The sequence below is a fragment of the Elephas maximus genome, chromosome 10, assembly GCF_024166365.1.
Source record: "Elephas maximus indicus isolate mEleMax1 chromosome 10, mEleMax1 primary haplotype, whole genome shotgun sequence".
Taxonomy (NCBI): domain Eukaryota; kingdom Metazoa; phylum Chordata; class Mammalia; order Proboscidea; family Elephantidae; genus Elephas; species Elephas maximus.
In genome coordinates, this window is record NC_064828.1 from 30,315,534 (window position 1) to 30,330,048 (window position 14,515).

Genomic DNA, 14,515 nt, shown 5'->3' on the forward strand with positions numbered 1-14,515 from the left:
AAACTAATTTGCTCTGGGAACTTTCACCTAAACCACAAAAAAGGAAAAAAAAAAAAAAGGAATTTCGAATCCACCCAAAGTCATCTTGGAAGACATACCTACTTCCAAGAAAATCAGCCATTGAAAACCCTGTGGAGCAGAGCACAGTTCTAAACTGAGACACGTGGGGTCGCCATTAGTCAGAATAGACTCAATGACAACTAGTTTGGATTTGGTTTATACAATGTAGGCTCGTTTTCCTCTTTCACAGATTTTTCTAAAGTAATGTCTTATTAAGTTTTTTAAATTTTTACTGCATTTTAGGTGAAAGTTTACAGCACAAACTTGTTTCTCGCTTAAAAATTGAGGCTTTTCTGACATTGGTTGCTCCCCACAAGGTGTCAGCACTCTCCCTCTTTCCTTTCCACACCATTCATCCAGTTTTCCTATCCCTTCCCGCCTTCGCATCTGCTTTTGGGCAGGTGTTGCCCATTTAGTCTCCTGTACTTGGTTGAACCAAGAAGCAAGTTCCTCACTTGTGTTATGGTTTTATAGGCCTGGCCAATCTTTGGCTGAAAGGTGGACTTTGGGAGTGGCTTCAATTCTGAGTCAGCAGGGTATCTGAGGGCCACATTCTTGGGGATTCCTGCTGTCTCTGCCAGACCAGTAAATCTGGTCTTTTCTGTGTGTGTGTGAATTTGAATTTTGTTCTACATTTTTCTCCTGTGCTGTCTTGAACCCTCCATTGTGATCTCTGTCATAGGGGTTGGTGGTGGTAGCCAGGCACCATGTAGTTCCTCTGGGCTTAGGCTGGTGGAGGTTGTGGTTCATGTGGTCCCTGAGTCCTTTGGACTCGTATTTCCCTGTGCCTTTGGTTTTCTTCATTCTCTTTTGCTCTCAAAATGGTGGCACAAATAGATATATTTTAGACAGCCACTGGCAAGCTCTCAAGACTCCAGTTGCTGCTTGCAAAAGTTGGATATAGAATGTTTTCTTTACAAACTATATTGTATCAATTGAGCATAGTCCCCAGACCTCAGCCCTAGTAACTACATCCTTCAAGTTGTTTGGATATGTCTAGGAAGCTTCTATGACTTTGCCTTGGTCAAGTGGTGCTGTGTTCCCCTACAATGTGTACTCTCTTACCCTTCACCAGAATTAACACTTGTGTATTTTAATGGTTTCTTCTCTCCACCCATCCCCTCCCTCATAACCATCACAGATTGCTTTTTTCTACGCATAAAACTTTTGTTGTATATTTATAAGAGTGGTCTCATGCAATATTTGTCCTTTTGTGATTGACTAATTTCACTCAGCATAATGCCCTCCAGATTCATCCATGTTTTAGGTGTTTCGAAGATTCATCATTGGTGTTTACTTATGTGCAGTATTCCATTGTGTGTATGTACTATAATTTATCTATTCATCTGTTGATGGGCGCTTAGGTTGTTTTCATCTCTTTGCTATTGTGAATAATGCTGCAGTGGACATTAAGTGTGCATATGTCTATTTGTTTGATGACTCTTATTTCTCTAAGATATATTTCTAGGAGTGGGACTGCTAGATTGTATGGTATGTCTATTTCCAACTTTTAAGGAGGTGCCATATCGTTTTCCATAGTGGTTGTACCTTTTACATTCCCACCAGCAGTGCATAAGAGTTCCAATCTCCCTGAAACTCCTTCAACGTTTGTTATTTTCGGGGTTTGTTTTTTTTGTTTTGTTTTGGTTTCGCTTTTTGATTAATGCCAGTTATGTCACGGTGAGACAGTATCTGATTGCAGTTTGGAAAACCTGGTGACTTAGTGGCTAAAAGCTGCAACTGCTAAACAAAAGGTTAGCAGTTCGAGCTTACCAGGCGCTCCTTGGAAACTCTATGGGGCAGTTCTAGTGTGTCCTATAGAGTCCCTGTGAGTCTGAATGGACTTGACAGCAACGGGTTTTTTTTTTTTTTAATGTGCGTGAACATTTCCTCATGTGTCTGTTAGCCTCTCGAATGCCTTCTTTGGTGCAGTGTCTGTTCGTATCCTTTACCCATTTCTTAACTGGATTATTTGTGTTTTGTTACTGAGGTGTTGAAGTGTTCTGTAGAATTTAACATTAGACCCTTGTTGAATGTGTTGTAGACAAATTTTTTTTCCCGGTCTGTAGGTTCTTTTTTTACTCTTTTGGTGAAGACTTTTGATGAGCAAAAGCATTTTTTGTTTTTTTTTTTAAGAGTTTAATTTTTAGGAGCTCCCAGTTATCTAGTTTTTCTTCTCGTGTTTGTGCATTCTTTCTTATGATTTGTATTATATTTATGCCATGTATTAGAGCCCCTAGCATTGAACCTATTTTTTTCTCCCATGATTTTTATCATTTTAGGTTATATATTTAGGTCTTTGATCCATTTTAAGTTAGTTTTTATGCCTCATTCTATTCTTGTTTCCCCACCCTACACTCTAGCATCTGGTTCCTTCTCTATTACAAATGCAGAAAGAACTTTCTATCATCATTTATAAGTTTTCCTAGAAGTCTTTCATGCCAATGTGTCTACTCTCTAGGGTATTTGTATTTTAAAATTCTTATTCCTAGCTGTCAAAAAAAGTTGTTTCTTCTTAAAGGAATTTCTATCTTTCACCTGCCTTGGGAATATATTTGGCGGGGGGGGGGGGGGAGCTAGAGAGCTTAGCTCAGGGAATTAAAAAGTAAATGGAGGGAATTCTGAAATCTATATTCGGCATTCAATTTTTTAATTATTATTACAAGCCCCAAAAACACTGCCATCGATTACAAGCCCAGTAACTATATTTTCCAACCAAAAATGGCAGCAAGCAGTCTGGCAAATATAAGTATAGTTGTAAGAAGTATATTGGAAATTATCTCTCTGCTAGAAATTTTGGTGCACAGGTCATCACGATTACAGTCCTGTGAACTAAATCTCTTGGACAAAATTTACATTTTCACAAAAATCATGTTTATTAAAGGTAATATTTTTCATCATTCTAAATACAAATGTTAATGCAAATATCCAAAGTAACCTTGGCCATAAGACGTTTATCCTTCTGGGTTTGCTCCATGTTTTATCAAGTGCTAAGAAGCAGCCCCTTGATCTCTGCAGATGGTATAAATGGCATGAGGATGTTTATCAGTGAGTATCTTAACAATGACCTAAATAAATAATACGGTCATTTATTCTATTTTTAAAGTCAATATGGATGGTGACTTACCCAGTAAAACATTCTGAGTTTTAGCTGGCAAAGTTTAAGACATAGAAATCAACCGGGACCAATAATTTCAAGAACTTTGCTAGCAAAATATCCAGCTTTATACTTTTGTCTCAACTCCTGATTCAGCCGTCATCAGAAAGATCTTTTTGATCTCTGTACATCTTAAGAAGATCCCTCTATTCATTACTGAACATTACTGAATTTAGGTAAAAGCAAAATTATGAAGCAACATAAATTGTCTTTAGGGCTAAATTCCTGGCCAAAATGAAGGCACATGGCTGTATATACTAGCGAAATTGACTTACCAGCAGCAAAACACCAAGGTGCCTCAGGTGCCCAGCTGTGACTGTGGGGTTTAGTGATAATACAGCTGCTGGGGTAAACAAGCCGGGGAAATGGTGGTGAAAGAAACGATGTACAGGACACATAACTGCTGTCTTCAGTAATTTAATCCCCCTGCTCCCATGGATGAGGAATTAGACTTATTTTGTGTAGCTGCAAAGAGGAGACCCAGCATCAGTGTGTAGAAGTAATAAGGGAGACAGAGTTTGTGCAATATAAGGAAGTGCTTTGAGAGAACCAGGGCTCCTTAAGTGGGAAATGGGTTGAAATGTTCAGCAAATCCAGATGCCACCTGAGAGATGTGATCTAGAGGGAACCAGATTGGTGATTTGGGAACTGCTTTACAGAACCCTAAGAGTTCTGCAGCACCTCACTGGGAGCAGTGAAGGCAAGGGAGCTCAAGGTTACCACCTAGCTCCATTCCCACCTGCTTGTATTAGGTGTCTGCATATGAAACTCTGAGTAAGAAGGCAACTTAACAGATATTTTTGTTTCAAATTTATACTCAATTTTGCTTCAAAATGAAGGAGTGGGTCCAGAGTTTACACTTATATGTAGGCTATCCAAGAGGCCCTGATTCTACCATTAAAGTTGAAACTAAGACTTAGAATTGAAGGAACATTTTAAAAGAACTGGTGTTTATTCCAAACCAACCTCCAATTGGCCAGTGTGACTAGGAATTATTGGCTTTGCATATTCAAGTAAACTCCTTAAATCTCTCTGAGCTTCAGTTTTCTTGACTGTAAAGAAAAAAAAGAAGAAGAAGAAGACAATAAAACACACTTCCCTATAGCTCAAGGGGCCGTGAGGAAGACCAAATGAGATAGCCTATGTGAAAATGCTTAGGACGTTTTCAACCAATTCTTAGCTTATCCTACTAATGTTCATTATTACTCATTCCTTGGTCTCTTCTGTTTCTTGAACAGCTTTGAGAGCCAAGAACAGAACAATGCATGTCGTGACTGAGTTTGTCCTTCTGGGTTTGCCCGGTCAAAGGGAGACACAGAACTTCCTGTTCGTGTTAATCCTGGTGGTCTATCTCCTGACCCTGCTGGGGAATGGGGCTATTGCCCATGCACTGAGAGGGGCAGGCAGCTCCACACACCCATCTACATCCTCTCGGGAAACTTTGCCTTCCTAGAGATCTGGTATGTTTCCTCCACTGTCCCAAATATGCTGGTCAACATCCTCTCTGAGACTAAGGCCATCACTTTGTCTGGCTGGTTCTTCCAATTCTGCTTCTTTTTTTCATTGGGTAAAACTGTTTCTTCTTATCAGTTATGGCCTATGATCGGTACCTGGCCATCTGCCACCCACTGTGCTACCCCTCTCTCATGACTGGAAATTTCTGTGTGATCCTGCTCTGTGTTTGCTGGGTGAGTGGATTCCTCTGCTATCCAGTCCCCATTGTCCTTATCTCCCAACTTCCGTTCTGTGGACCCAATATCATTGACCACATTGTGTGTGACCCAGGCTCATTGTTGGCACTGGCCTGTGTCCCTGCACCTTCTATTGAGCTTATCCATTACACCTTCAACTCAATGATCACCTTTGGTCCCTTCCTCTCCATTTTGGAATCTTACACCCTGGTGCTCAGAGCTGTTCTGCGTGTTCCCTCTGGAGCTGGTGGAACTAAAGCTTTCTCCACATGCAGGTCCCACCTGATGGTGGTGTCTCTATTCTGTGGAAGTCTTACAGTTATGTATGTAAATCCAACATCAGGGAACCCAGCAGGGATGCAGAAGATCTTCACTTGGGTGTACTCAGCACTGACTCCCCTACTAAATCCCCTTATCTATAGTCTCAGAAACAAGGCGATGAAAGATGCCCTAAAGAAAGTCCTAGGATTATGAATTAGCCAAAATTGAGACACCTTTGGAAGAGAGACTGAGTTTGTCACTTCTGGCCTGTGTTATTTATAATAACCATAGAGAATGGCATCAGTCCATCATGTACTGGCTTATATTTAAGAGAGAGAATTCTCTTTCACTGTTCCTTAACAGTTCAGTGGACCCTGGAGGCACAGTGATGAAAGGACTTGGCTGCTAACTGAAAGCTCCACAGTTAGAACCAACCAACCACTCCATGGGAGAAAGATGTAGCAGCCTGCTTCTGTGAAGATTCACAGCTTTAGAAACCCTGTAGGGTAGTTCTACTCTGTCCTATAGGGTCGTTATGAGTTAGAATCAACTCAAAGGCAGTGGGTTTGGTTTGGTTTTTGGCAGATCAAGTTCAGTTCACTGATGATATATTCAGTAAAACATTTTAAATATGCGTAGTTCACTGAGTAATTATGTAGGGTTGTTCTATGTATGTTATATGTACTTTTTCTAGGATGTGTCTTTGCTGGTTTTAATCTTGACTGGCAGAAGGAATTGATTGCACATGTTCCTGAAGCCTTTCAAGAGAGGGAGGAATCTTCTAAGTTCAGAAAATAAATACTCTTAAACACAATGGGCCAAGGAGCCTCAAAAAAAAAAAAAAAGCAATGGACATCTTTCATTCTTTGAGGTTCTCTTTCACACCAAAAACAGAGTGTGCTTCATATCTCTATCAATTATGAATGAAGTGCAAACTCTTCATCTGTCATTCAAAGTCTATTCGATAAACTGCTAGGTCCAAGTCTTCTTTCCCACTTATCCACTGTATGACCCTGTACTTCACGATGATCAGCCTTCTTACTTCTTTTAAACACATTTATTCCCAACTGAGCCCTGGTGGCATAGTGGTTAAGAGCTTGGCTGCTAACCAAAAGGTCAGTAGTTTGAATCCACCAGCTGCTTCTGGGAAACCCTATGGAGCAGTTCTACTCTGTCCTACAGGGTTGCTATGAGTCAGAATTGACTTGACAGCAGTGGGTTTAGTTTTGGGTTTGGGTGTTTTAATCGTAGTGCTTCCCCTGACCTTGAGCACTTGTCCCTGTCTATCTACTGAAGTAAATCTTAATCAACCCTTTCTCTTCCATGAGATAATACCTGATGTCTCCCTGAACTCTCCTTTCCCTGGAACTTATCTTTATCTGCAATTTGACCGTTTAACTGCATACTATTTTGCGGGATGCTTAGCTGTTCTTTTATGAGCAAGACTAAAACCTAAATATCTTTTGCTTCCCCCTAAATGCCCAAATCAGGGCAATGTACACAATAGACACAAACCAAATACCTATGAATAAATTAATAAATCTCCAGGGTACTAATTCTATCATCAAGACTAGCCAAATATATATCTAAATTCCTCAATTTGATTTCTAATAGAGCAAGTTATTTATGCAGAGTAACAGTCATATAAACAAACATTAATTTATTCTTTGCTTATACTGAATTGGGTCCTAACTATATTGGAATCTTTTTAAATGGCCTTATCACCTCCAGGAGAAAACTTGATAAGTCATACTAGAATGTGTCTGCGGGAAAGGGGACTCTAAGGCAGGTTTTGACGGCAGGCTGTTCAGCACTGAGAAGAATACCACAATATCTAGCAGTCAATTCTGCTATATTCAACCTTACCTTGCTTCCTAATTGTTTTATGTCCATACACCTTGGACTGTGAACTGTAATAGTCTCCTGGTTCCTCGGCTCATACTAGCTCTTCAAGAGGAGCTTAATTATTAATGTGATACGTGTCGCAAAGTTCTGCTAGACTGTTGGATTAACACGACATTGGACCAGCAATCACTTTGAAATTTCCTTTGATGATAACCTGTGATAATAACTGTGATGTCGATTAACTCCATATGGATTGAAGGTACTTATGAATTGCAGACAAATAAGAGAATCTTTGAGTATATGAAATCAGACTGAGTTCTATATACCACATATCCTGGAGATTAAAACAATGTTTTATTATTAATATAATGGCATAAAATGTTCATTGTCATTCCTAATTCCTGAGCCCCACCTGTTCTAATTCTTTCATGTTGTCAATGACTAAAGACTACATACAAACCGAGATTACCCCTACATTCCCAGATGTAACAGTCATTTTCTGCCTACTTAATGATATTCCACAGTCACAGCCCAGAAACAAGTGGTAAATTAACTTTGGTAGGAGGAGTTTTAAAGTTTGCCTGACAATGACAACTTGATAAAACTAGAAGCAAATCCATCAGACTGCAACCACAGAAGACATGAGGCCACCCCGCAGCCCTTCAGGCCTCCTTCACGGATGGTTCTCTCCTAGATGTGCCAGGAAATACGTAGAACTCATCCTCCCCAAACTGACTATGATGATTCTAATATCATTTGGCATATATATAGAAGACAATAACCTAAGCATATTTTATTTGTGTGCAGCGGTTTCCATGTCATCCACAGAGCAATGTATGCCTCTCAGAAGGCTGTAGGGCAAAGCCTCAAGCAGAAAAGTGTGCACAGAAAACAATGCCAAGATTTCCATGTTTGTGCCCAAACCCCATACTGAACAGGAAGACCATCAGCTGAGAGGCCAACCTACTTAAAATGAGAGAACCCCCAGGGGCTAGAATGAGGTTCATGAGGAAGAAGGACATTCTGGGTGCCAAGGGAAGAAATGCTCCAGCAGCGTGTCTCTCAATCTTTCCACCTGTGCACGCTTAACAACAGTGGTCAGAGAACATAGGGCATGTTGGAACAATAATTTTTTAAATCCAAAGATTTATCTTAAAGTTCATTGTAAATTATACTTCCTAGTCATGGTGGTTTTATACTTGGCTGCTACCCAAAAGTTGGTGGTTTGAACCCACCGGCCACTCCATGGGAGACAGCTATAGCAGTCTTCTTCTGTAAAGATTACAGCTTTGGAAACCCTATAGAACAGTTCTACTATGTCTTATAGGGTTGCTATGAGTCAGAATTGAATGACAGAAACGGATTTATTCCATAGTATTTAGTATAATATAAAATTATTTTCTCTAAATAAAATTGGCCCTTCAGGAAAACATTTAACTGAAGGATTTGTGTATCTCATGGCACAAAATCACATACCCTGTTTGAGAAGCACAAGGAGAGATGCTTGAGGAGACTACGGGGTCTCCTTAGAGTTAAAATTGCACATTATTTTTAATAATCCCTAGGGATCAATTTATCAAATAAAAGAAAGAAACCCTAAGACAACAAATAAGAAAATCCCTAGGGAAAACATGAAAAGTTGCAAGAGACTTGAGGATTCTCAACAGTGGCTAATAAAATAAGACTAGAGCTCAGTTTCAACACACTCTGTGGGAAATAGGCCACAAGAATCTCATGGAGCAAGGGAAGAGAAACAAGCCAAGCATGGAGCTCTCTCTAGGGTTTCCACACTAGGGCCAGGGGAGAAGAGAAACTTTGTGACCTCCCTACAGACTCTGTTCAGGCTGACCTAAGAAAGCTTCATGGTATGTACGGGACGTCTCCTCTGATTGGCGTTTCTGCTATGATATACCACATTGCGCCTATCCACCTGTACATTCGTTCACTCAATATGCTCATGATTTCAAGTACCAAAGAACATCAGTTTCTCTTCAGCTCAGTAACAAAATTTTTAAAAAATCCCACAAAGTACTTAGATCAACGGGGAATTCACACTCACCAAAATAAGTGCACTAAAAAGGGATCCAAAGTCATTCCCGGGTGACCAGAAACCATCTGACTCTTCTAGATATTTGAGCCAAACAGTATGGAGCTAACTGTATCTACTGAGGCTAGAAACCAAAAGAAAACTGGAATTTTCTTATTTGTTTGTTTGTTTCCTCTCACCAGCTTTCCCCTCTTGGTCCACTACTCAACTGCAACTTCAGATGAGGTGATAGAAAAAAAAAATGTTAATACTTATATCAAATCGGGCAGCACGAGGAGTAAGATTTCCCACAGAGTTTAATGGTGAATATATTGGGACCTACTTCCTACCGTTACGTTTAAAATTATCTGTGAAATTCATTTTTCATGCTTTCCCTGTGGCTGACTAGCAGTTTCTGAAAGGTTGTTTATGTTTCTTTGCTTGTTTCTTTGTTTGTCAACTAGAGCGATGTATGGCTCAAATGCATGGAGTTCAGCCTTCTGCATTTTCGGTCAAAGTCTGTGACTGAGTTCAGAGTCATTGCTGATGCTGCTCTGTTCCAGGGATAATGGTTGTTCTCTGCATCACTGCTTTCTCAAACTTGTTGAGTTTTGTTTCTTGCTTAGAAAAATGGAGAACGTACAGACCTCCTGGAAACCCTGGTGGCATAGTGGTTAAGTGCTACAGCTGCTAACCAAAAGGTCGGCAGTTCGAATCCACCAGGCACTCCTTGGAAACTCTACAGGGGAGTTCTACTCCATCACTATGAGTGGGCATCGCCTCGACGGCCGTAGGTTTTCTCAACATAGAACTCCTATGGTAGGGAACCATTTTTCAAGATGCTTCACCACAATGATCATCAATGCAGGTTAATTTAACTGTTCACAAAAATCCTACTTTAAAAAAGCATTTTAAATTAGGATTTATATATTTTATATACAAAGACCCTCAGCAAGATGGATTGACACAGTGCTTACAACAATGGGCTTGAGAATAGCAACCATTATGAGAATGGCTCAGGACAAGAAGTGCTTTGTTCTATTGTACATAGGGTCGTTATGAGTCAGAACCAACTCGACGGCACCTAACAACAAAATATATGTGTGTGTGTATATGTGTATACATATCTTTCAGTTCCCTTCTCTTCTTGGTTTCTTGTCCATTAGACTACAACCTGGTTTGACATAACCAACCCAATAGAAAGGTTATGGTTTCTTCTAGATACATAGGCTCAGAGGTTACTAAACTTTATGCCTTATGAATTTAGTGAGCCTGCAACACTCATAATATAGTTCTCTTATTTCATATAACTGCATTGAATAGAAGGGTTTTTTTTTTTTTTCAATTTAATTATATTAGTGAGTACTCTTATTTATATACCTTCACCCTTTGTTCAATACAGGAAACTAAATCAACCTAGTCACAAAATACACCACTTATATGAAAAAGATTTTTAAGGTAAATTTTCCTCTTATCAATCAAAAAGTTAAAGTTATCTTTTTAAATTTTTCTGGAGATTCTAATATATTAAAGCTATTGCTGTGTTCTTTTCTCTGAGTTACATGTTGTTCTTAAAAAGAAACCTCCTTTGGTAATGGTGTTCTAAACGGAACAAGGGGAAACTTTTTTAAGAGGGTAAATAATATTTCTTTGAAACAATATCTTTGATTCTCTTGTATTCAGTTGTTTTGGGGGCTGTTTTTTAAGTGGACTAAAATAAAATCTTCCAAATCGTGAATTCTAAGCAAAACTTGTGGCAGCCATAGTAAGAAGAGCTTTAGAAAAGAATCTCTTTAGTGATTGTAATTTCCTTCTCAATACATCCCATATGTTATATTTATATTTAATGACATATCTTTTTAAATGTCTATGAAGGATGTGAAATTAACAATCAGCCTTTCAGAAGTGGCCATAGTGACTTTTTTATTGCTAAAAACAAACGATTAAAAGCCAAATGAGCTGGAGTCCAATTTAAATGTCTTTAATATATATACATAAAGAATTTTATCATTTGAATATCCTTATGGATTTTTTTTCTGGTATCACTCAAAAGTATTGGATTGAAAATAAATTCTTCTAATGGAAATGGCTCCAAGAAAGAATCTAAAATAATGTAAAAGCACAAGTCAGTCAAACTGATTAGAAAATTTGATGATGATATGCATATCATCACATTTTGATGTCAATAGCACTAAGTAATTGCTGTGTATAAACAGCTTTCACTGGAAAAAAATTAGGTAAAAGACAAACCATTTTTCCTCTGGTTCAAGGCTTCTTAATATCAGAAGAAGATGAAATTTAACTGACTGTCCACTGCCACAGAAAGTTCAAGTAGCCTGGAAGTGTATATTTACAAAGAATCAGGGCCTAAAGATTCATTCAGAACACGGAAGGATTCATTCAAGACTTTTTTTAGAATATCCGTATGTTTGCCTGCATGAATCAAACTCTCTGCCCCAAGAAAAGCTTCAGGCGGCCTCAGCAGCAAAGTCAATTGTCACTATCTATCTGTCTTCTCTCCACAGTCTGGGGACCATGAATAAATCAGGGATATCTACTGTAACACACTTTGTTCTGCTGGGCTTTCCTGGTCCCTGGAAAATGCAGCTCATTCTTTTCTTGATGATTCTGTTGGCCTACATCTTGACTCTGACTGGGAATATGGCCATCATTTGTGCGCTGAGGTGGGACCCACGACTCCATACCCCTATGTATGTGCTCCTGGTCAACTTCTCCTTCCTAGAGATCTGGTGTGTGACCTGCACAGTTCCCAACATGTTGGTCAATTTTCTTTCCAAAACCAAGACCATTTCCTTCTCTGGCTGCTTTACTCAGTTCCACTTCTTCTTTTCCCTGGGCACAATGGAATGCTTCTTCCTCTGTGTCATGGCTTATGATCGGTACCTGGCTATCTGCCACCCGCTGCACTATCCCTCCATCATGACCCAGGGGCTCTGTAGCATTCTGGTGTCTCTTTGTTGGCTCATTGGTTTCCTTGGACATTTAATTCCCATTTCTTCATTTCCCAACTACCTTTTTGTGGTCCCAACATCATTGATCACTTCCTGTGTGATGTGGACCCACTGATGGCCCTGTCCTGTGCCCCTAAACCCATCATAGAGCATGTATTCCACTCTGTGAGCTCTCTTATTATCGTTCTCACCATTTTCTACATCCTTGGGTCCTGTTCCCTGGTGCTCAGATCTGTGCTTCAAGTCTCTTCTTCAGCTGGTTAGTGAAAAGCCTTCTCTACCTGAGAGTCCCACTTAGTGATGGTATCTCTGTTCTGTGGAACCATAATGGTGATGTGTGTGACTCCCATGTCTGGCAATTCAGTTGCTATGAAGAAGATCATCACACTGATATACTCTGTAGTGACACCAGTCTTAAACCCTATCCTCTACAGCCTACGCAACAAGGACATGAAATATGCCGTCCATCACGTCCTTTGTGGGATGAGAATTACCCAAAGCTCATGAATAGGCTTTGTACAACCCAATGAATTTATTACTGTCAGTGAGAGAATAATCCTCTTTCTCTAATTCAAACTGACTTTGCTTTATTCATAACCATCACAGATCATTTGTGCAAAGCCAAACTCATTGTGTATTGATCATATGTTGATTCCCTTTTAGTTTCAGATATGTGTTTCCATGGGGAGAAAAGATTAGCCCCCCAACACATCATAAAAATGACTTTAAGATCTTAATATTCATCCAGGAAGGTTTTGATATTTTTTTAAGTCCGCACAACTTTGGAAAGATAAATCAATCAAGTTATTTTCTTACGTGGTTTCCTATCACTTTTTTTTAAAAGCCATGTAACAGTAAGCCTCATGTCTTGTATTTTTGGCAGAATCTCCACATATCAATGCTGGACATACTAAGAGATTATGAATCAGTCTCTCAGAAATCTTAGCTCATCATCCTCATCAACAGTGTACAAATGGAGACTGGAAGTTTGATGGAGGCCATTAGTAAGAATATCCTTGATGAGAGTCGTTAGTGTGCTATGTGATCTCCCTAAGCGAAGTGAGGGGTACATCAAGAAAACCATTCAGAGAGCTTGACTTTGTTCACTGGAGTTTGAGGGACAGCAAGACTGTCCCTGGATTCTATCTGGAAAAAAAAAAAAAAGGTATAAATGCTGTTGATGAGCTGGCTATGAGAGTGGAGCAGAGAGAGATGGGCTGTAATGGGAGCAAACTGAACTCCATCAAGAGTAGGACAAATATAGACTACCCACATTTGGCCTAGGTCAACCTCACGGAAGGTAAGCAATTTGGGCCATCCTTGAAAGGGATCCCACCCAGAAGTACTACCTGTGGAAGTAAAGTAATGCCAAAAGAGAGTCTGGGTTACCAGAATCTTGGGATGAGAAGGAAGCCATAAGTAGCCAGCCAGGGAAGTGTTGTCCATATAAGGGAATGGCATTTGAGGCAACCATTCACCACCAAAGAAGAGCACCCTGTGAGAGAAAACATTCAGACTTTTGCCACAGCTAGAAGCCAAAAGTGCCTGAATAGAGATATAACGGTCAAAGAAGAACTTTCCAGGCCTTACTTCTCCCCCACCCCAAACCTAAATAACCAGCAGCCGCCTAGCAATGTGAGAGAGGGGGAGCGGAAGGGTAGGTGGGGAGGAGCAAATCAACCCTAAGTCAGACCCAGTATGTGGGAATAAGTTTTAGTTTTGATAAAAATTAAAATTTTGGTTTGGACTTTCCAATACGTGGATAAGGAGAACATATATTAATACTAAGAGTCATCAGACTTTCTTGAATGTTTGGCATGTAAGTGCTTGAACCACACCTGAGAGTTTAAGCTAAGGAAGTGACTCATGTTGAGTGCGGGCTGGTCATCCCAGAAATACCCACCTGTAATATCAGTTAGACCTTTGGGATGGGAAGGGGGACTGATATTGAATTCAGTGACATGGCCAATAATTCAATCAATCATGCCTATGTAATGAACCCCAATAAAAACTCTGGACACTGAAGCTCAAGTGAGCTTCCTGGTTGGTGGTAGATAGACATCAATGCACCAGGAGGGAAAACACATCCTAAGGACACAGAAGCTCTGTGTCAGGGACCCTCCTGGGCCTCATCCTAGGCATCTCTTCTTTTGTATCCTTTTAATAAAACTGTATTCCTAAAAAAGTAGTACATGTTTGTTACAAAATTTTCAAACAATACAAAGAAGTATAAAGTTAAACGTAAAAAGCTCCCATCATCCTTCTCCACAATCCCACTTCCTACAAGGAACAAGTTTAGTAACAGTTAGGCTTGTACATATATAAAAAAATATATATATAGACACCAACAAATGCATACGAATATAAAGCTTTGATTTTCTTTAAACTGATTATATTATACAGACTATTCTGTAACTTTTTTTTAATTTCTTAACATTTTGTGAGCTTCTTTGCAGGCCAATACAAATAGATACATGTCATTCTTTTTCACAGTTGAATAATG

General features: G+C 39.5%; 2 pseudogenes; both read left to right on the top strand.

Annotated features, from left to right (window-relative positions):
• The first annotated feature begins 4,409 nt into the window (after positions 1 to 4,409).
• On the top strand, positions 4,410 to 5,397 carry LOC126084502 (olfactory receptor 11H6-like; annotated as a pseudogene).
• A 6,178-nt stretch (positions 5,398 to 11,575) lies between these two features.
• On the top strand, positions 11,576 to 12,519 carry LOC126084509 (olfactory receptor 11H7-like; annotated as a pseudogene).
• The last annotated feature ends 1,996 nt before the right edge of the window (positions 12,520 to 14,515 follow it).